The sequence below is a fragment of the Protopterus annectens genome, chromosome 2.part0 (genome assembly GCF_019279795.1).
Source record: "Protopterus annectens isolate FY-2018-M chromosome 2.part0, PAN1.0, whole genome shotgun sequence".
Lineage (NCBI taxonomy): Eukaryota > Metazoa > Chordata > Ceratodontiformes > Protopteridae > Protopterus > Protopterus annectens.
Window position 1 is genome coordinate 706328132 of NC_056728.1, and position 25944 is coordinate 706354075.

The window sequence follows — 25944 nt, forward strand, 5'->3', positions numbered from 1 at the left end:
GGTCCAGGTTAGGTGGCCGAAAGGTGTGGTATGATTATAGCCTGGTAATGCAGGGGTGCTCTCTGGAGCCTTGAACCAGGTCTCTGTCACTGCACAGATGTCGATGTTCTCCACTTTAAGGAGTGCCTCGAGTGAATGCATTTTGAGGTTTAGACTTCTAGCACTGAGTAGCATTACCCTCAGATTTTGCTTGCTTGTACCAGTTACAGTGGTGAAGTTGTCATTTGAACCTTGCCTAAAAAAGGCACTATAGGGGTGGCAGGAGCCTTAGCCAGTATCCAGAATCCCAAGAGCGACAGGTGCAGGCCATCTCTGGCAAAGCATCATGATCTGTCGATCATGTCATCCCAGGCAGACAGATACTGGATCCCCTTAGAATGACACCAGGAACTTAGCAAATTGTTGAAGTCAATCATCTTTTTCTTGTATTGTGGTATCATTCTGGGTGATAGCAGGATGCTACTCAGAGCTAGGGTCATACCTGCCTGGGCTACAAGATCGGAGAGCTCCTCCATGTCTCTTTTCATGTAGTCCAAGGAGGTACGTCTCAGGTCATTCACACCAACATGGACAATGACAGAGTCATATTTGTACTTGTTGTGGAGTGACCTGAGTGTGTGCATTATGTGGCGGATCCTGGCACCCGACAGGCAACTGATAGTAACTTTCTCATTGTTTAGCCTGGTGAGTGGAACGTCAGTGTGCCTTACTACAGAGTCACCTATGACTAGAGTGTTGGGTAAGTTGTTATGCCTTATGGGCTGTGGTTAAGTGGCACACTGAGTTTGTGGGCTATGTGTTATTTGGGTTGTGTTGGGGGGGTGGAGGTTGCTTGCTTTTCTGCTTTGGAGATCTCTGTTGCTTGAGCAGATTTTTATTGAGAGCCTCCACGAATGTAGGTGTGTGTTTTGTGTTGCTATGTGTGTGTTCTGATGGTGTATGTTTTGAGGGACTATGTGATGAGTGTGGTGTGGTGCAAGTGTTTATCTTCTCCCCTTGACTGTCTAGTCCAGTCTTGGGTGAAGAGAGCTTTGTTTCCAGTTTGGCTATATAAATGCATCTCTCACAGGTTGTAGTGTTGGGTGGTAGGAGGAGAGCGTTGTCTGTGTACATGAGACAATTGCTGCATTGCCCCAAGATGCCCAGATTCATCAGGTAGATAGGAGAAAACGCCAGGAGCTGACCCATAGACATGCCTGGATAGGTGCTTATTTATTAAGTACTAAAAACTGTTTTCCCTCTAGACAAGTGAGGAAAGTTGAGTGCTGTAGTAATTTGTAGCTTATTTAGTGCTTATAACGACTTCTGAACAAGTGCTGAGCTCAAAGAAACAGATTTGAGTGCTAAAACTAAAAAATTGGCTAGTTCTAAGGGCAGATTTCAAGAGCAGACTTTATGGCACCGGGAAGAGTTTGACTCTAGCTAAGCGCAGATGCATACAGTGTATTTTTTTTTATATAACAGTAGCAAACTGATTTAAACACATTAACCAATTAAACAATAAAAAGCTAAAAACTGAGCCCCATTCCAGCGTCTTCCATCAGACAAGTTCACATCAAAGCCTTGCTCAGAGGTAGAGGCATGTACCAATATGTTGGTAGTCTATCTCGGCTGATTGCTCTAAAAATACACAAGAAGGCTAGACTACTATAAACATTTCAGTGATTAGCTTTGGGTGTTCAATTCACTCAAGTAGGCTAGTTTTCTTACAACAGTTTCGGCAGTCTACAACAGATATTCAGTAGCAATACCTATAAAAAGGCTAGGCATAAACAATTTAACTATGTGCAAATACATTAGGACAGTCACTCTTCCACTAATGTAGATCTCTGGAACACACCGGTGATACATGCCTCTCAGTATTCGAGTGATGCCACTTATGTAGTAATGCAGCAATGATCAACACTAGGCAAGAATAATATACAGGGCACAGTAAGCATTTACCTATGGAAATAGCAGGCACTGCATTTGTAAGACACAGAGGCAATCAGTGTTATATCAAACATACACATGTTGTTACTTACTAGGGCAGCACACTTGTAAGAGGAGAGGATGGGATCTGTGGCCGAGGAGTTCAGCAAGGGGTAGTGATTTAAAGATGGCACCCAGGTGTAGATAATCTTTTATCAGTTGGGGGATCAGGGGGGAGACCACAGCTGCTAGTGGAGGTTGGTTTCAGCCAATTCTCATTAAGACACAATTTCTGTACTTAAACTAAGAACTGACTTTCCCTTGTCTTGCAAGAAATACACGGAATCCATCTTTACAACTGCACCAACTAACATCAGTCTCACTTGCAACAAAGTTAGTGTTACATGTTCCAAATTTCAGAAAGGTAGCCCAGCACCGAACTACTAAAAGTTATAAGAATATCTTGCAAAAATGAAATTAGGTTAATGAAATTCTAGGTGACTGCAGAACAACTCATCTAACCCAACCATTAAAAGCTAGAATGCCAAACTCTACTTCAAGAATTAATGTGCATAAAATATTCCACGCTAACTACAGGAATCAGGGGCAGTTATAAAATATTGGGATGAGTGTGACTGGATTAGCAATTTGAAAGGAAAAATTGGGAGGATATATGTATGGTTCCTAAATATGCAACAAAGTCTAGAAGATTCACGATTTTTGCCTGTAAGTGTTTGCATAGGTATTTTTATACCCCAAGCAGACTTCAAAGAAGTTTTCCTCAGGTAAATGGCAAATGTTGGAGGTGTGATTTGGAGGAAAGATGTAATTGGGAACATATGTTTTGGGAATGTAATGAGTTGGCAGATTTTAAAAATTCCCTACAGAGTATTCTGTCCAAAATATTGGGTAAGCAATTGGGTGTAACTAAGGAAATTATTTTTTGATATCTGAATTGCCTAAACATATGTATGTTTGATTATACCTTAAGTGGTAATTCAATAAAGGTGTTAAAAAAGAACTCATGTGTTTCCCTTAAAGTCACTCCTAAACAGTACATTACAAGGACAACATTCCCTCCCCATATGCAAATGTTATTTAAGCTCTTCTCATTGTCTAATGCATTTTAACTTTTTTTTTATTTTCAACCCTAAAACAGAGATGCAATAATGAACCAACAACATTTATACCATGTCATAATTGTACGAGCAATGCCAAAAAACAGAAAATAAAAGTGTTTAGTACCACACCATCTCATACATAACCTTTGTTCACCAAAAATATGTGACATGTCATCAAACATGACCCAGAGAGTGTAGAACACATGGAAATAAATCACAGTAATGTTTAATAACTGTAGACCAAGCTGCATCAAAAATTGTTACAAATGTACACTTTTAAATTTCACTGGGCATTATGGAAAACAGTCACCTCCCAACAGTAGAGAGGATTTCTGAAAGACAAAATGTGTGATGTATTCATGTGGCACTCAAGAACAATTCCCGCAAATGCTGCAAAACAAAACAGTACAGTGTTCCATCCACACAGATCTTCAGCAACCTTCTTCCATTCTTTTATACGGGAAGAAAATGTTCTATGTCAACATATACTGTGTTAATTCAAATCAGGTTTCCTCAAATTAAATTTACTCCCACCTTTTTCTTACACACAAAAAACAAGGAAATGCAAAATCCAAATAAGGGAGGGGAGTGATGTATATGATTATTCAAAGATATGCCTTCAGTTTTAATAAGTTACTGAGCACTCTATAAATCTTTGAAAGTTATTAAAACTTGCTTGTCCCATGGAAGACAAGGATAAAGCCCTACAAGTCAGGTGTTTTTGGATTGTGTAGTGGCATTGGTGCTAGAGAAGCTGAACCAGTTGGGTGAGGGTAGAGGTGGGCGTATCTGGTCAGAATCAACTCACCCAACCTGGAGAAAGACCAGTTCAGAGCACCAATGACATCTGATGGTAGCCAAATAGGCAAACGTCAGGGGCACAGGACCAAGATATGGGATGAGGACTGACAAGCAGTCTACTGCACTCTACCAGAGTTGATACACACATGCAGTGCCCTCTTTGGTGATGTGCACATCCAGATGCTATAGAGAAGGAGACAGGATTTACAACTAAATCTCTACTAAAGAGCAGAGGATGATGCTCCAACCCAGAGTGAACTCACCTTCTCTTCTTCCATCTTTACCAAGTCAAACCTCCAACTCTTGGGCTTCCCCTGCAGCAACAGTGGCTGCAGTCCTGGTGAATAACCCAGACACTGTGGATCAAGAGGAGAAGAAGGTTCTCTGGGAAGTGACAAATGACCTCTGTGCCATTAGAATACAAAGGGCATGGAGGAAGAAAAGGCAAGACACTCATAACCTTGCATAACAAAAAATGGATTTCTGCATAACTGATATAATCTGGAGAAAGTGGTACCAATTTAAACATGGGATGGTCACTATCCCCTTGAGTAACCAAATTAAACAGATGACTTAAGACAGAGGTGGTAAGTTTCACAGCCCCAAGCTAAAGGATAATGCTGCCCAAGATGCAGAAACCTTTACAAATGCACTCTATGAGCACATACAAGGATGCATGGATCGTGCCATCCCTAACAAAACCAATACTCACTCCTCTAAGAGAAGGAAACCAGTTTGGTGGACCCCTGCAATAAATAGGCTATACAAAAGAAGGAGGAAACTAGTTCAGAAAAAAAGCAAATCCCAAGAAGGAAAGACATCCCTGATCAGTATCAGTAAGAAACTAAAGTCCTCATGAAATCATCCAAGGCTAACTTTGAAAGAAAAATAGCCAAGGATTCAAAAGTTAACCACAAAGCCTTCTTTAGCTATGTTAAGAATCTAACTGGCAACTCACAGATATGCACTGAACTAGTGCAAAATAGCACAAAATATACTGAACCTACTGAAATTGCCAACATCCTGGCAGATAGATTCAGTGCAATCTTGACCTCGCCCCCACCTCCAAAAGTGCCCACAATAATACCGGAAAAGTGTAGTGTCCCAAAAATCACAGACGCACAGGTGAAAACAGCCCTTTCAAAAGCCAAAAACACAGCGTCAATGGGACCAAATGGTGTCCCAGGCTGCGTCTTGCACGAACTACAGAACGAACTAACCCCCCCTCCTAAACATGCTGTTCAACCTCAGCCTCTCCAAAGGCTACGTGCCCATAGAACGGCACACAGCAACGGTTATTCCTCTCCACAAAGGAGGGGCCACAACTGACCCTGGTGACTATCGCCCCATAAACCTGACTAGCCTGGTCTGCAAGGCTATGGAGCGCATCATCATCATCATGGAACTCATTAACAAAGACATTGGGAACCTCCAAACACTTGACCCGACACAGTTTGGCTTTGTTAAGGACAGATCATGCCTACTAAACCTGGTTGACTTCTTTGAGACAGTCACCAAGGCCATAGACGAGGGAAAGGTGGTTCACACAGCCTACCTTGACCTCGCCAAGGCTTTCAACACCATTCCCCACTCGGGTATTACAAAAAAATAATTTTGGTGGACCCCTGCAATAAACAGGCTATACAAAAGAAGGAGGAAACTAGTTCAGAAAAAAAGCAAATCCCAAGAAGGAAAGACATCCCTGATCAGTATCAGTAAGAAACTAAAGTCCCTCATGAAATCATCCAAGGCTAACTTTGAAAGAAAAATAGCCAAGGATTCAAAAGTTAACCACAAAGCCTTCTTTAGCTATGTTAAGAATCTAAGTGGCAACTCACAGATATGCACTGAACTAGTGCAAAATAGCACAAAATATACTGAACCTACTGAAATTGCCAACATCCTGGCAGATAGATTCAGTGCAATCTTCACCTCCCCCCACCTCCAAAAGTGCCCACAATAATACCGGAAAAGTGTAGTGTCCCAAAAATCACAGACGCACAGGTGAAAACAGCCCTTTCAAAAGCCAAAAACACAGCGTCAATGGGACCAAATGGTGTCCCAGGCTGCGTCTTGCACGAACTACAGAACGAACTAACCCCCCCTCCTAAACACGCTGTTCAACCTCAGCCTCTCCACAGGCTACGTGCCCATAGAACGGCACACAGCAACGGTTATTCCTCTCCACAAAGGAGGGGCCACAACTGACCCTGGTGACTATCGCCCCATAAACCTGACTAGCCTGGTCTGCAAGGCTATGGAGCGCATCATCATGGAACTCATTAACAAAGACATTGGGAACCTCCAAACACTTGACCCGACACAGTTTGGCTTTGTTAAGGGCAGATCATGCCTACTAAACCTAGTTGACTTCTTTGAGACAGTCACCAAGGCCATAGACGAGGGAAAGGTGGTTCACACAGCCTACCTTGACCTCGCCAAGGCTTTCAACACCATTCCCCACTCGGGTATTACAAAAAAACTCACCAGCCTGAACATAAACCCCTACATCATGAGATGGGTTGCCAACTGGCTTACAGACAGAACTCAGACGGTAAGAATAGCGGGCTCCAGGTCCGACTCTAAACCAGTCACAAGTGGTGTCCCGCAAGGCTCGGTCCTGGGGTCCCTACTGTTCGGCATATACTTCTCAGAAGTACAGGCAAACACAGGAGGACTATGGCTAACCAGGTTAGGCGATGACTGCAAACTGGGAGCCATAATTGACTCACCAGCTGACACGGACATCCTCCAAAAGGGCCTTACTGAAACAGACACCTGTTGTCAAAGTCATGGCCTCAAGCTAAATGCCAAAAAATGCATAGTAATCCCATTTGGGAAAAACAAAACACCCATGAATTACCACATAGGTGGCAGCCTCCTTAATACAGAAGAGGTAATAAGAGATCTGGGGACCCAGGTAGATAGTAATTTCTCCTTTGACAATCATATTGTCAAAGTAGTTAGGAAATCCTTCTATGTGGTCCAACTAATTACTAAAGGGTTCGCATCTAGAAATAAAGAAGTTACAGTGCCCCTCTACTCGTCACTCATTAGACTCATCATAGAGCACAATGCCCCATCTGGGATTCACCTCACAAGACACTTCCAACAGCTGGAAAGACCACAAAAGTACCTCACCAAGAGGATTACTGGCCTCAAACATATGTCCTATGCAGCCAGACTGAAAAAACTCTGTCTGTACTCAGTGGCATATCGCTTACTCAGAGGTGATCTCTGCCTAACTTACAAAGCCATGTCCAACTCAGAACTGATGGACATGCTCCACCTAAAGAAATCCAAGTCACTACATGCCATGCGCTCTAGTGAGCTAAACCTTGCCACAACAATAACTAGATCATGCCAGAGGGATAGATTCCTGTCACAGAGACTCCCCATGCTTTGGAACAAAATTCCAAATTACATCAGGCAGAGCCCCTCACTAACACTCTTCAAGAGAAACCTTGACGAGTGGATTGGTAACAGAAAATACACCCCTGGGATCACTTCATTGGCTCTGCTTGACAGAGGATCAGTTAATTAATCAATGGGGCAGCGAAAGCCGACACACTCTGGCTAGGCTTATAAATGCCCTTGGGCAGATAGCTTAGTACCTACCTATGAGTACATAAACAGAACAGGGAAAATAAGTAGCATCACTGGCATATCGTTAAAGAAACTGGAGGGATAGAAGTCCTCCCACTGCACAAGATGTATGCTAACATAAAAGTGTGAAAAAGTACACCTCTGCAGATGGAATATGCAATGCTAGCTATTTAATACCTTCCACATCAGAAAGGATTAACAATACAAGTTCCTTATAGGTCTGCAATGGATACTACACATTCCAGATTTGATTGGTAATTTATACATAGCAAATATTATGTCTTGTTGTTTGTCATTCAGCCAGTGAATAATTATATTTAATTTTGACATAAATACCTGAATTAACATTTTATAGTCTATGTTTAATAATATAGCAATACGCTGGTGTGGGTAATGCTAATTACCACGGTTGGCGTGGTTTGGTCCCGAGGGACCAAACAAAGCCAACCGTGGGTAAATTTAGCATTACCCACACCCAGAAGTGGTTATTGTTATACTCATGACATTATTTAAGAAAAGAAACTATTCCTTTTCTTAAATAATGGCATAGTATAATGCCCGTTTACTGCCCTTCCGCAGATGCCTGGCATCCGGCAGTTCTGATGTACTGCGCCGCGCAGTACATCAGAGTTGGGCAAAAGCGAGAGAAAGCAAGATCTCCGTTGCTTTTTTTTAGTGTCTCGCTATGTTAAATGAGTTTAACATAGCGAGACAGTTTTAAAATAAGCAACGGACATCTCCGTTGCTTTTTTTAAAACACTGTCTCGCTATGTTAACCTCATTTAACATAGCGAGACACTAAAGCAACGGAGATCTTGCTTTCTCCGCTGCTTTTTAACATTGTCTCGCTATGTTAAATGGGTTTAACATGGCGAGACAGTTTAAAATAAGCAACGGAGATCTCCGTTGCTTATTTTAGCTGTCTCGCTATGTTAAACCCATTTAACATAGAGTTATACTAATGGAAAAAGTCCGGGACCGGACCTTTTCCATTAGTATAACTTCGATTACAACGGGCACGCTGGCACAATCAGCGTGCACGTTTAGATCATGGTATAATATAGCAATAACCCGCCTGGGTGTGGGTAATGCTGGTTACCCACGGTTGGCGTGGTTTGGTCCCGAGGGCTAAGCCGAGGGACCAAACAAAGACAACCGTGGGTAAATCCAGCATTACCCACACCCAGGCGTGGGTTATTGCTATTATACCATGGTGTTAGTTTGTTTTGTATTATGTTTGTATTGTTGTTATTTATGTTTTTGTTTGCTTTTTTTTGTATTCTTCCACTTTTTGTGAGATAAAATAGTCCACACTTTCAGTTTGTGTTTATTGTTTATTTCTGTTTTAATTTAAATACATGTTATTTTTTAGTTTTTCAGGAAATGTTAGGAAAGGGCTAGGTGGTGCTTGGTATAATATAGTTTAAGCAGTGTAGAAGTTTATAACGTGTAGTTATGTTTTAGTAGTTACAGGTATGTTGAAATGTGGTGTAGTTTTAATTTGTATTAATTTTTTAAAAATATGTACTTTTACTATTTGGTCACTAGATGGTGGTGTTGTATGCGCTTTTATTAGATGTATGCTGATGTGGACGTTCGGTATGGTGTGTGTTTTTCACTTTGCGAGGATGTGTGGTGTGTTTTAGTATGTACATTTTGGAGTTGTCTGTGTATAGGTATTGTAGGAATATAGGTAAGTGAATGGTTTTATGAGAATGCTTGGTTTTATTGTGTTATAAGTGGTGGTTATGTAGTGTGTGTGATGTATTTGCGACTGCATGACTTTTATTTTTTAGTGTTCGAGGTGAGGGAATGAGGAGTGTAGTATGGAAATTGGTTAGTTTTCTGTGTTTTCGTTAAATTGTTGTGTGTTTTGGGTATTAGATTTACTTTACTTTACTGTTTATTTGCTGTCGCCGCATGATATTTAGCGAATCGGACTTTTGCGTTGTTTCTTGTAGGATTTACTAAGTGCACGCGGGGGGGGGGGGGGGGGGGGGGGGGGGGGGGGGGGGGGTGGGGGGGCGGGGGCCGACCGGGGGGGGGGGGGGGGGGTGGGGGGGGGCGGGCCCCCCCCCCCCCCCCCCCCCCCCCCCCCCCCCCCCCCCCCCCCCACCCCCCCCCCCCCCCCCCCCCCCCCCCCTTTTTAGCCAGCATCAAAGTCTGGAGTTAGTTTTGTTGTGGCGATTCTCAGGATGGATCTGAGGTGTAGGTCTGTTAACTTGGATCTGTGGTTGGCTTTGTTGAATGGATACACTGAAGTCGTTCAGGTAAGGTAACCGACAAATATTATGTCTTGTTGTTTGTCATTCAGCCAGTGAATAATTATATTTAATTTTGACATAAATACCTGAATTAACATTTTATAGTCTATGTTTAATAATATAGCAATAACTACGCTTGGTGTGGGTAATGCTAAATTACGGTTGGCGTGGTTTGGTCCCGAGGGCGGCCCGAGGGACCAAACAAAGCCAACCGGGTAATTTAGCATTACCCACACCCAGAAGTGGTTATTGCTATTATGACATTATTTAAGAAAAGAAACTATTCCTTTTCTTAAATAATGGCATAGTATAATGCCCGTTTACTGCCCTTCCGCAGATGCCTGGCATCCGGCAGTTCTGATGTACCGCGCCTGCGCGGTACATCAGAGCAAGGCAGCCGGAGAAAGCAAGATCTCCGTTGCTTTTTTATCTGCGCTATGTTAATGAGTTTAAGCGAGACAGTTTTAAAATAAGCAACGCGGACATCTCCGTTGCTTATTTAAAACTCCATCTCGCCATGTTAAACTCATTTAACATAGCGAGAGACTAAAAAGCAACGGAGATCTTGCTTTCTCCGTGCTAAACTTACTGTCGCTATGTTAAATGGGTTTAACATAGCGAGACAGCTTTAAAATAAGCAACGGAGATCTCCGTTGCTTATTTAAAGCTGTCTCGCCATGTTAAACCCATTTAACATAGCACAGTAGAGTTATACTAATGGAAAAAGTCCGGGACCGGACCTTTTCCATTAGTATAACTCGATGACAACAACGCTGGCCAATCAGCGTGCGTTTAGGGGATCATGGTATAATATAGCAATAACGCACGCCTGGGTGTGGGTAATGCTGGATTTACCCACGCTTGGCGTGGTTTGGTCCCGAGGCTAGCCCGAGGACCAAACAAAGACAACCGTGGGTAAATCAGCATTACACACCAGGCATGGGTTATTGCTATTATACCATGGTGTTAGTTTGTTTTGTATTATGTTTGTATTGTTGTTATTTATGTTTTGTTTGCTTTTTTTGTATTCTTCCACTTTTGTGAGATAAAATAGTCCACACTTTCAGTTTGTGTTTATTGTTTATTTCTGTTTTAATTGAAATACATGTTATTTTTTAGTTTTTCAGGAAATGTTAGGAAAGGGCTAGGTGGTGCTTGGTATAATATAGTTTAAGCAGTGTAGAAGTTTATAACGTGTAGTTATGTTTTAGTAGTTACAGGTATGTTGAAATGTGGTGTAGTTTTAATTTGTATTAATTTTTTAAAATATGTACTTTTACTATTTGGTGACTAGATGGTGGTGTTGTATGCGCTTTTATTAGATGTATGCTGATGTGGACGTTCGGTATGGTGTGTGTTTTCACTTTCGCGAGGGATGTGTGGTGTGTTTTAGTATGTACATTTTTGGAGTTGTCTGTGTATAGGTATTGTAGGGAATATAGGTAAGTGAATGGTTTTATGAGAATGCTTGGTTTTATTGTGTTATAAGTGGTGGTTATGTAGTGTGTGTGATGTATTTGCGACTGCATGACTTTTTATTTTTTTAGTGTTCGAGGTGAGGGAATGAGGAGTGTAGTATGGAAATTGGTTAGTTTTCTGTGTTTTCGTTAAATTGTTGTGTGTTTTGGGTATTAGATTTACTTTACTTTACTGTTTATTTGCTGTCGCCGCATGATATTTAGCGACCGGACTTTTTGCGTTGTTTCTTGTAGGATTTACTAAGTGCACGCTGGTTGGATTAGCCCAGGGGTGGGCAAACTTTTTGATTCGTGGGCCACATTGAGTTCTAACATTTGACAAAGGGGCCGGAACAGGAGCAGATAGATGGCATGCTTTGAAAACATCACCTCATTGGGGGAAAAATACACATCTTGGGATATGGAGAAAACATGTGCTTTAATTTCCAATGAAAATGAAGAAAAGCATTACAATAAAATCTCTGACTTCGAAATGAGTCTTTAAACACTGAAAATCAAATAAATGACCATTTTATTTTAAAGCACTGAAAGTTCTGTTATCCTTCAGGATATCACCATCACTCTCCTCCTGACTGTCTTTTTTTTTTCAAAAACGGTAGGAGATGCGGATGTACTTGTCCTGTTCCTTTTAATTTGTTTCCCCGGTGCCAAAACTCAACAACGACCAATGCAAGGATGAAACAGTTACAGCAAGTCAGTCTGTGAAGCGTTATATTTGATCTGCACGCACTGTTTATTTTAACAACGTGCGTATCACGGAGACACACACATTTTAATGGGAGCAGTGTTGTTGGTCTCCTTTTTTAGCCAGCGCATCAAAGTCTGGAGTTAGTTTTGTTGTGGCGATTCTCAGGATGGATCTGAGGTGTAGGTCTGTTAACTTGGATCTGTGGTTGGCTTTGTTGATGTTCATGACGCTGAAGGTCTGTTCACACGAAGGTAGAGCCGAACAAAGCCAACATCATCTGCGCTTTTCGCCTTAGATTTGGAAACGCGGCATCATTGAGTGAAGCATAGAAGTCATTTAGTTTCAGAGAGCTGAACTTCTCTTTTAAGGCAGGGTCGGACTGAAGGTCGATCAGTTCGAGCTGAAGCTCCTCTGGAGCTGTTTCGGGGTCTTGTGACAGAGGAAAGGCCACCAATTGAAGTGACTTGTCAATTTTGTTGAAATCCAAAAACCGACGGCAGAATTCTCCGTGCAGTGCATCCAGTGACTCACTGTATTTCTTTACTTTTGCTCCGGACTCTTTCAGCGTGGCTAGTCTAGGAAAATGAGTGAATGACTTGTTCAAAATCTGCCTGGACTGCCTGGAGAATAAAGCCAGCTTGGATTTGAAGGCTTTCACGTTTGTGTACATGTCATGCACAAACTGCTCCTTCCCCTGCAGTTTCATGCTGAGCTCATTCAAGTGTGAAAATACGTCCATAGCAAACGCAAAGTCACACATCCAGCTCTTGTTGCTCAGCTCAGGAAATTCATCAGTCTTCCCCTGCCGCTCCAAAAACACGCCAATCTCCTCTTTGAGCTCCCACACTCGTTGAAACACTTTGCCCAAACTCAACCAGCGGACACGGGAGTGATAAAGCAGGTCCTGGTGATCCGCATCAGTTTCCTCCAGGAACACAATGAACTGACGGTGCTGAAGTCCCCGTGCGCGTATGAAGTTGATGAGTTTCACCACAGGATTCAAAACATGATTCAGCTGTAACACCGATTTACATAGAGGTGGATGATGCAGTGGAGGAAAATGACATCCTGGTCAGGGTTTTCATCTTTCACTTTATTCTGGATTCTCCTCAGCAGGCCAACGTTTTTTCCAGTTAAATTCGGAGATCCATCTGTGGTGACGTTAACAAGCTTACTCCAGGGAAGCTTCATGTTTTCGATGGCAGCAGACACCCGTTCAAACAAGTCCTCTCCCCGTGTTTGTCCTTTCAGAGACTCCATTGTCAAAAACTCCTCCGTTATTTCAAAAGTTTCATTGATTCCTCGGATAAAAATGAGGAGCTGAGCAGTGTCTTTGACATCGTTGCTTTCATCCAGTGCTAAAGAATAAAAAGTGAATGACTTTGCCTTTTTGTTTAATCTGCTGGTGATATCTTCATCTATTAGTTCCACACGGCGAGTCACTGTCTGCCGTGATAAACTGATTTTCTTAAATTTGTCTTTGGTCTCCGGGCACAAAATACCTGCTGTCTCTACCATACATTCTTTTAAAAACTCGCCCTCAGACAGTGGTTTGCTGGCCTTTGCTATTTTGAATGAAAGCATAAAACTGGCCTTGGTACTTGACTCTTGAATGGCAGTTTGACGGTGAAAAACTTTGCTGAGCCTTCAAATTAGCTGCCACCTTCTCAGCAGCAGCTTCCCGTTCTTTTGTTGAGAGCTTGCTAGCATAATTAGCGTGCTTTGTGGCAAAGTGATGGCTAATATTATACTCTTTAAAAACCGCCACAGTTTCTTGGCATATCAGGCAAACAGCAGATGATCGGTGTTCAGTGAAAAAATATTTAGTTGTCCACTCCTTATTGAACACTCGACATTCTCTGTCCACTTTCCTTTTCTTGGGTCCGCTCATCTTCATAGAGGGGCGATGGGTCAAAGGGTAAAGTGCAAATGTGGAGTAATAGGCCTACGCTTCACCTCAACAAAGCCAATATATCTAGAGTGTGCCATCTAGTGAGGAAACATCAGAATTGCAGGGGAAATAAAACATTAACAAGGTTAATTTATTAAATTTTGTCAAGTTTGGCGGGCCGAATCAAAACGTTTAACGGGCCGCATGTGGCCCCCGGGCCGTAGTTTGCCCATGCCTGGATTAGCCAATCAGAATGCACGTTTGTCTGGTTTGCGATGTTCGCATGGTATAATTATGGTCTTTAACTGGCAAACTACACACCAGAATAAAGCTGTTTAAATATTATGAAATGGAAAAGAAGACCTCCAAACACTTTGCTGCAAAAAGTAACCCATTCATAACAATTATCAAAAAATACTTTTATGGGTCTATCAAGTAATATGCAAATGATTTACAACACAGAAAACCACCTTATACCAGGACTTTATCTAACTTCATGTACTCAGAGAAGCACTGCACTTCAACTTATGACAGATACTGCCAAAGTGTAAGAAATTTTGACATGAAATTCAGTAATCCACACAGTAACAGGAAATTCCTAATTCTCTAATAGTCATTCCGTCCAAGAAGCCTTATGATTGTCAGTTCTCACAGAAGTCTATGAAAGCTTCTAAAAGAGGGCCTGAATACAGTATACAGGTCAAGTGTGGATGTAATTTTATTAGATGTCTTAGAATCCATCAGTTCTACAGTTTGCAAGTGTCCAACTTCACAACTGACCTTTATGCATTTTGAGGTGAGAACACCTTCCTCTTCTGTAAGCTTAAAAATGTCTCTGTAGCTAAATGCAATCTGCCTGTACAGTATAACTATGACCACAAGATCAAAAACATCTGTTAGTACTTTGCTATGCAGTGCAGTTTCATAGAATGCTCAGAACAGTGGGCTACTTAATTTTATCCAATCACAATTAACAACTTTTAATGTTGTCACATGTACGTCTATAACCTTTATTTTTGTGCTGGCCTAATTTTGGCTATATAGACATACCAGAAAGGGTAATGATTAATTCTGCAGGAATTATTTATAGACACTCAATATATGTGATCTAGTGTAAACAAGACCATACAGTGGTTAGAATTGAAAAAAAAAATTGTCCATGCAATAAAGGCCTCCCTGCTTGTGTGCCACCTAGTGAAATCCAATGCACACACCAATTTTGTAGATATTTTCTCAATACAGATAACTACAGTCTGCTGAAACGCAAAGATTCATGTACGCGGTGTAAGTTAAGCAAGATCAGATCATGATGAGACAAGTCAAAGACACAGTAATGTGTTAAAAAATATATATTACAGAGTCAGAAATCTAATCTCAGTGCCCTATGCTATGCCCACATAAATTTCTGCTTAGAAAACCTTATACTTTTCACATGACTGTCAGACTGTGTAGTGTTGTATGTTCCCAATGAGCCGGCTGATCTGAATCTAATCTGGCGAGTGTCCTTTTTGCCCTGTCCATTGAATTATATTTACACTGGACTTCATCTAACTAACTGACTAGTCCTTCAGCTACCTCCCCAGTAAGTCACAGTAAATAAAGTGAATGTCTATCATCTCTGTTCTAAAACCTATATACCAGTGTATATCAAAAGGTTCTGCCCTTTGGCTATCTTTGTTCACACTATTCATAAATGACATGTGATCACCAAACCCTCACTCAACATCATACAACACACTAGCAAAAACAGCTAATGAAACCCAAATTATATAATAAACAGAAATTAGTGTTCCAAAATGAGCACACTGATTGGACAATACAATCAGATTGCCAGTTGTAAATTGAGCAGAACCTAAAAGAAAGCAGTCCGGTTGCTGATGTCTTCTTGAATGGCCGGACTTCATATTAACAAATGCAGTGACCATTCTACTATATTTTAGGTGAGACAGGGCAAAATATGAGGAAAATTTGAGGATAATCTACAAAACTCTACACAGCCAAGAGGTATGATTATCAACATTATGATAATCATACCTGTCAACTGTCAAGAAACTTTCATAACGTCCCTTATTTTCCTCTTATTTCTGTCCTGTCTCTCTAAAATATCATATCATGCTTCTAAAAATGAAAGAGACAGAGGGACAAATCTCAAAGAAAAATCCCTGCCTCAGCACTAAAGTGATGTACGGTGCAAGTGTGCCGACATAAGTGCCATACTCATATGCAATACATCACTTTTGACTGCAAAATGTAGAACAACACTACAGTCCCGTAATACAATCACATTATTTAAGAAAGGTAAACAACTTCTTTCTTAAATAATATTATTGTATAATAGCAATAATCTACTCCCATTTGTGGATATGTCGAGATTTACACATGGTTGGCTTTGTATAATCACACCAACCATGGGTAAATCTTGATATGCTCTCGCACAGTTGTGGATTATTGCTAAAATAAACTTCAACACACTCTTACTTCCTACCATCTGTCTCAAAAACTCCTCCTTCGTGCTGAACCTCTCAACATTTAAATGCTTGTTTTCATCACAGACTCACTTCCATTTACTACAAACATCTACAACAAACATCTACAACTGAATGCACAAACTTTGAGGTAAAACACCACAACAAAATATCTTGGAAAGCATCTAATTGGGGCCATGCTCTTAGCATCAGTAACAGAACACCAGGATCTCTGAAAAGAGCTAAATTTGTCTCCTGATGTTAAGGCCATTTTAGTTATCACCTGCCTGCTGCCAACTTCCATTTAATCATTCATTCCTTACCAGCCTTTCCACAGTGACCACAAAAGCAAAATATGTTAACTTATCATAATATTGCCAGGTTTGCAGTCAACACCTCTATTCGTATTCATCAATTCATTGTACTAAATTCCCTAAAACAACTTTTACCCATAAACCACATCCACATAACTCTCTACATCAATATGAGGTTTCCATTAGAGATGTTTATTGAGCTAGTTGTAGGGCTCTAACAGTAAGCAAACCATTAAACAGATGTCATGATGGCTATTTATTTATGGTAGTAAAGTTATCATAAATAACTCTTTAGAGGTACGGTCTGGATGAAATACTTCACAAATAGGATAGAGTTTAGAGAAAGTAGAAGACGTGCAAAGGCAACAGTAACTTCTGAAAAACATGTTGTGGTTACAGATATTATTTCCATCATAGTGGGTACCAAGTGAAAATATTAGTGCTCCTGTGGTCCTAACTGTATAAAAAGATGAAATATATAAACTGAAGTAAACAATTACCAAAACATTTTGTATATATCTACAGACAACATACTTCCTGTGTGGCAGAAAGAAAAGTTTTACTCTAGAAGGAGGATGAAAAAAAATAAAGGAGGGGAACAGGAAAGGCATTGTTTGGGTGAAAAAGAGAGGTATTGGTAAATAAGAAAGAATGAGAAGACGGGAGCTAAATAGGTGTTTAAGTGAAGTGGCCTGCTGAGAAGCAGGTGCAGTCAGACATGTGATGGAGCAACTTTTTTAGCTGAGCTTTGAATGTGAAGAAGGGGGTTGCTGCTCCTTTAGTTGGGGAGGGCTTCCATAGTTTAGTTGAATTTATTGAGAAGGAATGATTGGTGCAGTGCAGTTTGGATTTACGGAGTGAGGGGTGGATGGGTGGAAGATTGTGAGATGTGCCTGAAGTTATAGGGAGTGAGTGCGTTTGGTATGTAATTTGGTAAGCAGGGGGTAGGATGGCATCTAGTTTTAGAAGTTTAAAGATAAAGGAGATTGTGAGAAGGTGTACTCTTGTTGCAATGGCAGCCATTTGGGTTTGTGAGGATATGGCAAGTGGAGCTCATGAGAGGGGGAGTTAGAGATGAAGTGACAAATTTTGTTTTCTGTAGTCTGTAGAGCTGAAGCATTTTTCCTAGAGGCTGTGACTGGGGTGTCCATATTCAAGCCAGGCTAGTAAAACTCTTTTGCCCTACTGCTGCTCTCTCTGGGCTAGAAAAATACAGTGAGATTTTTCTAGATCAAAAGAGTGGAGGGATAATTTTTGTTCATTTTTTTCTCAATATGGATGTGAAAAATCAGTGACTGGTAAAGCCATAAATCTAGGTTTTTGAAGAAGAGGATACTTTAATTGGTGTGCCATTAAGTGCCATAGTATTGAAAGGTTAAGGAGCTTTTTTTCAGATTCTTGGCAGGGAGAGCCAACAAAATTATGTTTGGTTTTAGAGGGGTTAAGTACAGGCTTGTGGTTCATAAGCCAGGCACTGAATGAGTGCAAATCTGCTGAAGTTGGGTTTGAATGACCGAGTGTTTAAGCTCATCCTAAAGATTAGGAAAAAGGGGATACTAGGAAGGTCATTTGGTAATTTCTTAATAAATACTGAAAATAAAAGGGTGCAAGAATGAATTCTTAGGGCACAGCCATTGTAAAAGGTGTGAACTTAGAAAAGGAAGGGTTTATTTTAAATTTGAAAAACTCATTGGTCAGGTAGTTTTAGAACCTGGCAATGGTGTCGCTAATGCCTTGTTCTACAATTGACCATAGAAGGGGTTTTTGTGCTCATTGAAGATGAAGGCTTTAGTGAGTTTGATGAAGACTGCCCAGTCAGGTTGCCTTTGTCCGTACTGAGAAGGATGTCAATCTATAAGGCAAAATAAAGCAGTCATTGCACTTAGGCCTGTTTAGAATCCATGCTGATTATAAGTAAGAAAGTGGTAGTATTATATGTAACTGGTGTCAAATATAGATTATTTTTTCAAGAATCTTTCCAATGGTGGATAGAATGGAGATGGGATGAAACTAAGAGACGTTGTTGAGTTTAGGTTGCTTGGGAATGGGTGAAATGAGTGCTGTTTTCCAGATGTCTGGCATTACATTGAGAATAAGGCACAGGTTGGATGAGAAATTCCCTACAACAAAAGATGAACCAGGGGGCTTACTATCAAAATCCTGAAAGCAGACGGTCTGCAAAACGGATATCTAATGGCAGATGGTCGACTGCTGTGTTGACGACTGTCAGTAGTTCATATCAGTAAATGCCACTGTGCATTTGCTGATATGGAGTCGATATAAGGGCTAGAAATTGCAGTACAGTGTAGATTGGGACATTCACCCCTTTCCTCACTGTTGTGAGATCTTGGAGTTGGAATATACAGTTAGGGAGTGTGGTGCAGGGGGGGTTTGCTCCCCTGCAAAGATGTGATGTGAAGTCTAGGAGCTATACTTACTTGCGCTCCTATGCAGACATCACATTTTAGAAAAAAATTTAAAAAAAAATTTTGAAATGTAGTACACACTGTGGTGGTGGTGGTGCTGCGATAGCGTTGTCGCCTCACAGTTAAAGCATCTTCTGTGTGGCGACATGCATGAATGGGCGTTCCTTCGTTGAAGGTTGTGCGTTAGGCTCGGCAAGCCAGCACGTAAAACTCTACTGCTAATCATTAGCGGACCGGAGTTCCACTGTGGCGACCCCTAACCAGGAAAAGCCGAAAGACACAAACAAACAAGTACACAGACGGTGGAACACTTTTGCAGTTTATTTAATGTTTTCGACATTAACATCAAATCTGCATTTCTCGAGGATATAATTTGATGTGATGAGTGCAAATTATTTCACAATTCAAGGATTACTTCAATATTCTGAACGGAAATGCAAAGTATTTTTGGTATTTTAACAGTAAACAGAACTAGGGAATAGCTGATCTGAGCCAGCAGGGGGTATTAGAAGAAACATTTTTCAAGTAAGTTAGCTATGTCCTTATTGGGAATGTTTTTGAAGTAGAAGTTGGGTGTAGGATGATGCGTCTGCGGTGGTGGTGATGTTGGTTTAAGGAAGGTGGTTGAATTACTTGGCAAAGTCAGAGGAGATGATTGGGCCTTGAGTGGAGTCAGTATAGGTTTGTGTGGGTTTTATATCATAGATTTTATGACCAATAAGCAGACTGACCTCATGCCAGAAATTGTGGGTTTCTGTAATAGGGAAAGTAATCTGTTGTTGAGGTGGTTGATTTTTTACCTATGCTGGCTAGGTTCCACAAGCATGTGCAGTTAGTAAGGTTATCGTGAGGGGGTTAAGTAATTTATTTAATAAACTGTGTTTGATTTTGTTTGAAAATAATTTGCAATGGAATAATTTGTCAAGTAATTGTTTGAAAAAATTATTTGTAATTGAAAGAATTTGTCATGTAACTGGGTGAGTACTTAGCGAGGTTGCTGCTGAAATGGTTTGACCAGTTGAACATTGAAAGATGTTTTTTCAGGTTATTGACAGTTTGAGTGTATTGGGCCCTGAAGGAGAGGAGTTTAGGGAGAGATGTAATGGACTGATTGTTGATTGAAAAGCTGATTTGTGAGTGGTAACTAAAAGTGTTAGGGAAGTTGAGATGTGACAGATAGTGGAGATTGCTATTAGTTCATTACTGATTAACAGGGAAAGAGCTGAGTGGTGGTTGGTATGTAGGTTTGGGTAAGTGGGTTCATCGACTAGTTGCAAGAAGATGTTGTTGGCCAGAAATTCAGGTAAGTCATATGAGAAGGAACCAGAAAAGTTAAGGTTGAAGTTACATAGATTTGAAAGCAAACTTTCTGAGAAGGGCAAACTCATTTGTTGTTGCTTGGGCTTAAACCTGAGAAGAACAAGTGTACTGCAAATATGCCAGGAAGGCAAATTAGCAATTTAGTTTTTGAAATTTATTTCTTGGCTAAATTGGTGATAGGGTTTAATTTTTAGTTCTGCTGGACAGTCTTGCCTCTCAACTGTAGAGATTTTCTCAGAATGTCAAACGTTTTGCCTCATTTTTGGTCTTCTCAAAAAATTGTGGTTTTCTGGCAAATCACTGGCAAATCCTTGAGGGTTGAAGTCAGAAATTGAGTTTCAGATTTCGTATCCTTCAAAAAATTCATGATAATGCAAAGGTTTACCTTTAGATGTGCGTATTGCACACAGGCAAACACCACTTGTGCGAAAGGCAGTCTGCAAGATTTGCAAATGCCGAACGGAAAAAGGTTCGAATGTACAATGAGCGAATCCACAGTGGGATTCGCTCATTGCACATTCTGGGGCGGATTGCACTGTAGTGGGGATTGTGAAATGGTTCCTTTCCCCACTGTAGTGCGATTTTGAAGTTAGAATAATATAGTAGGGGGGTGTGGGGGTGCAGGGTGGCTTGCCCCCCTGCTTTACACTTTTTTTTTTGTTCGCATTAATGTTCAAAAAACAGCAAATCTGATTTTCGATAAATATAAACATAGATAATGATGTTTTTATACTTTGTGCTATTTTTATTATTCTTGGAGTGGATAGCAGCTGAGAGTACTACATGGACAACCTACTGCATATCCAATTTTTGAGATACTCTGCCAAATGCTATCTGAAACTGCAATGCCATTGGAAGGATGGAGTGAACAAGGCCCTATCCCAAGTGCCAACTTGTGTAGAGCATCAACATTTAAAAACAAAAAGAAAGCCTAACACCTTGTACACTGTCTACTGTCAAACTGTCTTGTCTTTTGAAGCTTAGTTAAACCAACTTTAAAATAAAAACAAACACAGACCAACAAGATAACAACTGTGATCTTTTAAAACATCTTTTTTAAACATTCAAAAAATGAGCTAAATGGGTGTGCTGCCCAGGGCACCACATTCCCATGCTACAGCTCTGGTAACCTGCACCCATTTCCCTACATTCAAAGCATTTAGTAACCAATACCTACCATCCTCAGTCAAATGCACATGCGGGATCATTTATTCCCCTCATCTCATTGTAGGATCACTTACTTCCCTCATTTCACTTCGCAACCATTACCTCTGCAATTTCTTCCTGCAGTGGCCTTCCAGTATTCACTTACACACACATCCCCAACACAAACGCGTACAACACATTCCTTTCTCTCTCTCTCTCTCTGCCACTGAACTGGCCTAAAATGGAAAATCATTTTCACAAACTTTGTGTGTGATACAATGTATTGTGCTCCTTGCTCCACTGGGCAAATGTGTACATACTCCACAACGTCTCTGAAAAATCCAAAAGTAGTTGTATTAATATACTATTTATCAAAATCGCTATGGATCTGTGCATGGCAAATGGTTCAAATTTTTACCATCAATTGCTCATTCTTAGCATTTGTTACATCCTACTGTTGATGTAAAGTTTAGATTTTGCACAATGTTAATGAGCCTTTTCTCGGCCTTTCTATATAACCTACTCAAATCTCCTTACTAAACATAGTGGTGATATTACTTGCAAAATCCTGCTACAACTGAAACACTATGCCCCTGAGTAATTTTGTATTTAGAAATATTATAATGACTGCAAATATATTATCTTATTTTGTGGTTATGGCCCAAGTCATGTTTGAAAAGGGTCTTGTACTAGTCCACCTAACTGATCAAAAATAAATAAATAAATATAAGCTATAATCATGTAGCTAAGCATATTTCATTGCACTGTACTGTACTAACACAGACATGGGCATTGTACAGCCCTCGGGGCACATCCAACCCTTTGGCTGTCCCTGACCAGCCCATGAGAAGTCAAGACAAAACACTTGCTAATTGCAAGAACTTACACTGTCTTTTTTTCTTTTTTTTTCTGGACTATCCAGTAATCAAACCAATTCTCCAGTAGACCGGAAAACACTGTGTAAACTCCGGTTGTTGTTGTGTCTTTCGGCTTTTCCCGGTTAGGGGTCACCACAGTGGAACTCCGGTCTGCTAATGATTGGTAGTTGATTTTTACGTGCAGAGTTACCAGCCCTGATGCACAACCTTCAACGAAGGTATGCCCATTCACGCATGTCTCCACGCAGAAGACGCTCTAGCTGAGAATTGAACCGGACAGCATCTTATTGTGAGGCGACAACACTACCGCAGCACCACCACCGCGGGAGACTGTGTAAACTCCGGTATACTGTTTAAAAAAAGAAAGAGACTATCGGAGTTTAAGTCGGTGGATTTGCTAGGCTTTTAAAAGCATAGTAATTCAGCAGGATGAAGACATCAGGAAAGGAAAAAGAGTGGGACAGGGGAGTAAATGGGTGGGGTTATGGGAGGTGCAAGGGGTTTTTGTCATTTTTTTTTTGAGGAGATAATTGGTCCAGTTTTAGCAGCAACGAAATTAAAAAAAATAAATAACTGCAAAAGCAAAATGCATGTTTATCTGACATGCTAAATACCCAACCGGGTAATAGGGAAGGTGGCACAGAATGAATATATCACATCCAGAATGCTCTAAAAAGGCTTCTGATTGGGCAGAGAAAGAGACTTCATATGATTTGGTACAGCATGCAAGTTTTGATTTAGTACAGGGATTGTTATTCCAAAGGATTTTTTGTGTACTTTATTGGGAAATTAAGTTATATATTAATTATAATACAGTTATATACAGGGCTACATACTTTGCTTGGACAAGAACGGATTAAAAGTAAGTGTGGAATATTTTAGCAGCTGTTAGCCCTCAGAAAATGTCAACTCACATTAAAAAAAGAAAGATGTATAAAGATCGTAGAGTTTTTAACAAGACATGGACTACTAAGTACTTACTGCCATCAAAAATAAAGCTGTGTGCTTAGTTTGTGGAGAACAGATTGCTGTGTTTAAGGATTACAATTTGAATTGCCAATACAAAAGTAAACATGCAGAGAAATATAACAACTTAATGATGCAGAGCGGGCATGGACATCTGAAGCTTTGCTAGATAAGCTGAAAAAGCAACAAGGACTTTTTATCAAGCTTTACACACCAGGGATGGAGCAATTAAGACCAGATTTGTGATATCCCATAAAATTGCAAAAAAGTAGTAAGCCATTTTCGGATGGTTAGTTTATCAAAGAGTGTTTGGTGGACACTGCAGTGCCAATATGAACTGAGAAAAAAGAAGCATTTGAGAATGTGCCCCGCTCCAGGCAAACCGTAACGAGAAGGATTGAGGACATTGCAGGAAATCTGGAGTTTCAGCTGCAAAATAAAGTGGACAATTTTGACTTTTCTCCTTGGTTTTTGGATGAGAGCTGTGATGTCTGCAAAACAGCCCAGTTACTCATCTTTGTATATGGGATAATGAAAGATTACGGAGGAGCTGGCAGCAATGCAGTCAATGAAAGGGACAATGACTGGGAGTGATTTGTTCATGGAGGTAAATGCATGCTTGGAGAAGCTGGGGCTGAAATGGGACAAACTGGCAGGTGATACAACTGATGGTTGTCCAAATCTGACAGGAAAAAATGTCGGACTTTTGAAACGGATGCAATATAAAGTGACTGAAATGACCCCAGAACAGGAATTGGTATTTTTGCATTGTATTATACATCAGGAGGTGTTGTGCAAGTCTGTACTAAAAATGAACCATGTTATTCATGTCATAACTAAAACAGTTAAATTCTTCAGGGCAAAAGAATCACATACAGTTTGTTGTACTTTTGGAGGAGCATGAAACTGAACATAGTGACATAGGCTACCACACAGCTGTCATATGGCTCCGCCTTGGAAAATTGCTTAAAAGCATATGGGACCTGAGAACAGAGATTCAAGAGTATTGTGAAAAGAAAAGGCAAGGACACCCCACAACTCTCAGATGCCGAATGGTTGGCAGATCTTGCATTTGCTGTTGATGTGACTTCACTAATGAATGAACTAAATACCAAACTTCAAGGCAAGGGCCTCTTTGTACATGAAATGTACAGCCTGGTGAAGGCTTTCATGAGAAAATTACAGTTTCAAGCTATTTGGAGAGCAACATTCTCACCCACATGCCAACAATGAAAGAAGCCACACCATTATTTGATCACTTCTGCAGGTACTCATCCATGTTAGCAGCACTGCATGGTGAGTTTACAAGGTGATTTGAAGACTATAATACTCCCAGTGATGTTCATGTTGAACTCATTGACCTGCAATCTGATACACTACTGGCAGAGCACTTTACTGCTGGATTTTTATTCTTCTCTCAAAGAAGAAAACTTTCCACACATGAGGAGGCATGGTCAGAAGATGTTGGTTCTCTTTGGATCCACCTACATATGTGAAAAACATTCTCAGTGATGAACTTTAACAAATCCAGATACAGATGCTCTCTCACTTACAATCACCTGTCAGCTTTCTTTCGCATATCCACCTCAGACATTCAACCTGACTTCAATGCACTTGTTCAAGCCCAATACAGACTACATTTCTTTGATTGACAAAAAGAAAAAAACTGAAAAAACAGCAAATGAAGTAATTAGGCTAGAAAAAACGCAATAGCACATTACTTTTTTGTATAAAGTGAATTTAATGTTGTTCTTTGAAATACTGCAAAAACATCTACATTTTCAAAATTATTTTTGTGAATGTTGATTAAAGTGACGCAATGTTGGTGTTTTTACTAAGCCTGTTTCATATTTTCATAGCATAATCGTAACATCTACCAGTAGCAGCTTATCAAAACCATAAAATTTACTGCTTTTTATAAAGAGATAAAATTATTGTGGAGCAGAATTGAGTTCAGCCTATTGGTCCAGCCCTCCAAAACAGTCCTAGTTTCTCATAGGGCCCCTTGAGAAAATTAATTGCCCACCCCTGTACTATTGGGTCAATATAAATAAGTACAAGATATCATTTTATAGTTGGAAATATTACATTGTATTGTATTGTAATCACTGGTCGAATATGAGTAAATAAAAACTAAAGAAGAAAAATATATCATTGTGTATTCTGATCATGTCACAACACCCAACATAATCATCTCTTGGGAATTCTTAAAAAAAAAAAAAAAGAAGAAGAGCTAACATACACTACCATCCTCAGAACTCTCTCAACCTGCTCAACCACATATTGTTGAGATTCACTTGTAAAATCCTACTACTATTGAAATACTATACCTCTGTGTGTTTTTTTCTATTTAATGGGGACCCAAGTAGATAGTAACCTTCTCCTTTGATAATCACATTGCCAAAGTGGTTAGAAAATCCTTCTATGTGGCCCACCTATTCACAAAAGGGTTTGCATCCAGATCGAAAGAGGTCATTGGGCCCCTCTATGCATCACTCATCAGATCCATCATAAGAGTACAATGCCCCATTTGGGATGTACCTTACAAGACACCTGCAACAACTGGAAAGACCACAGAAGTACCTCACCAAGAGGAACATTGGCTTCAAGCAGATGCCCTATGCAGCTCGACTGAAGAAACTCCAGTTGTACTCAGTTGCATTCCACCT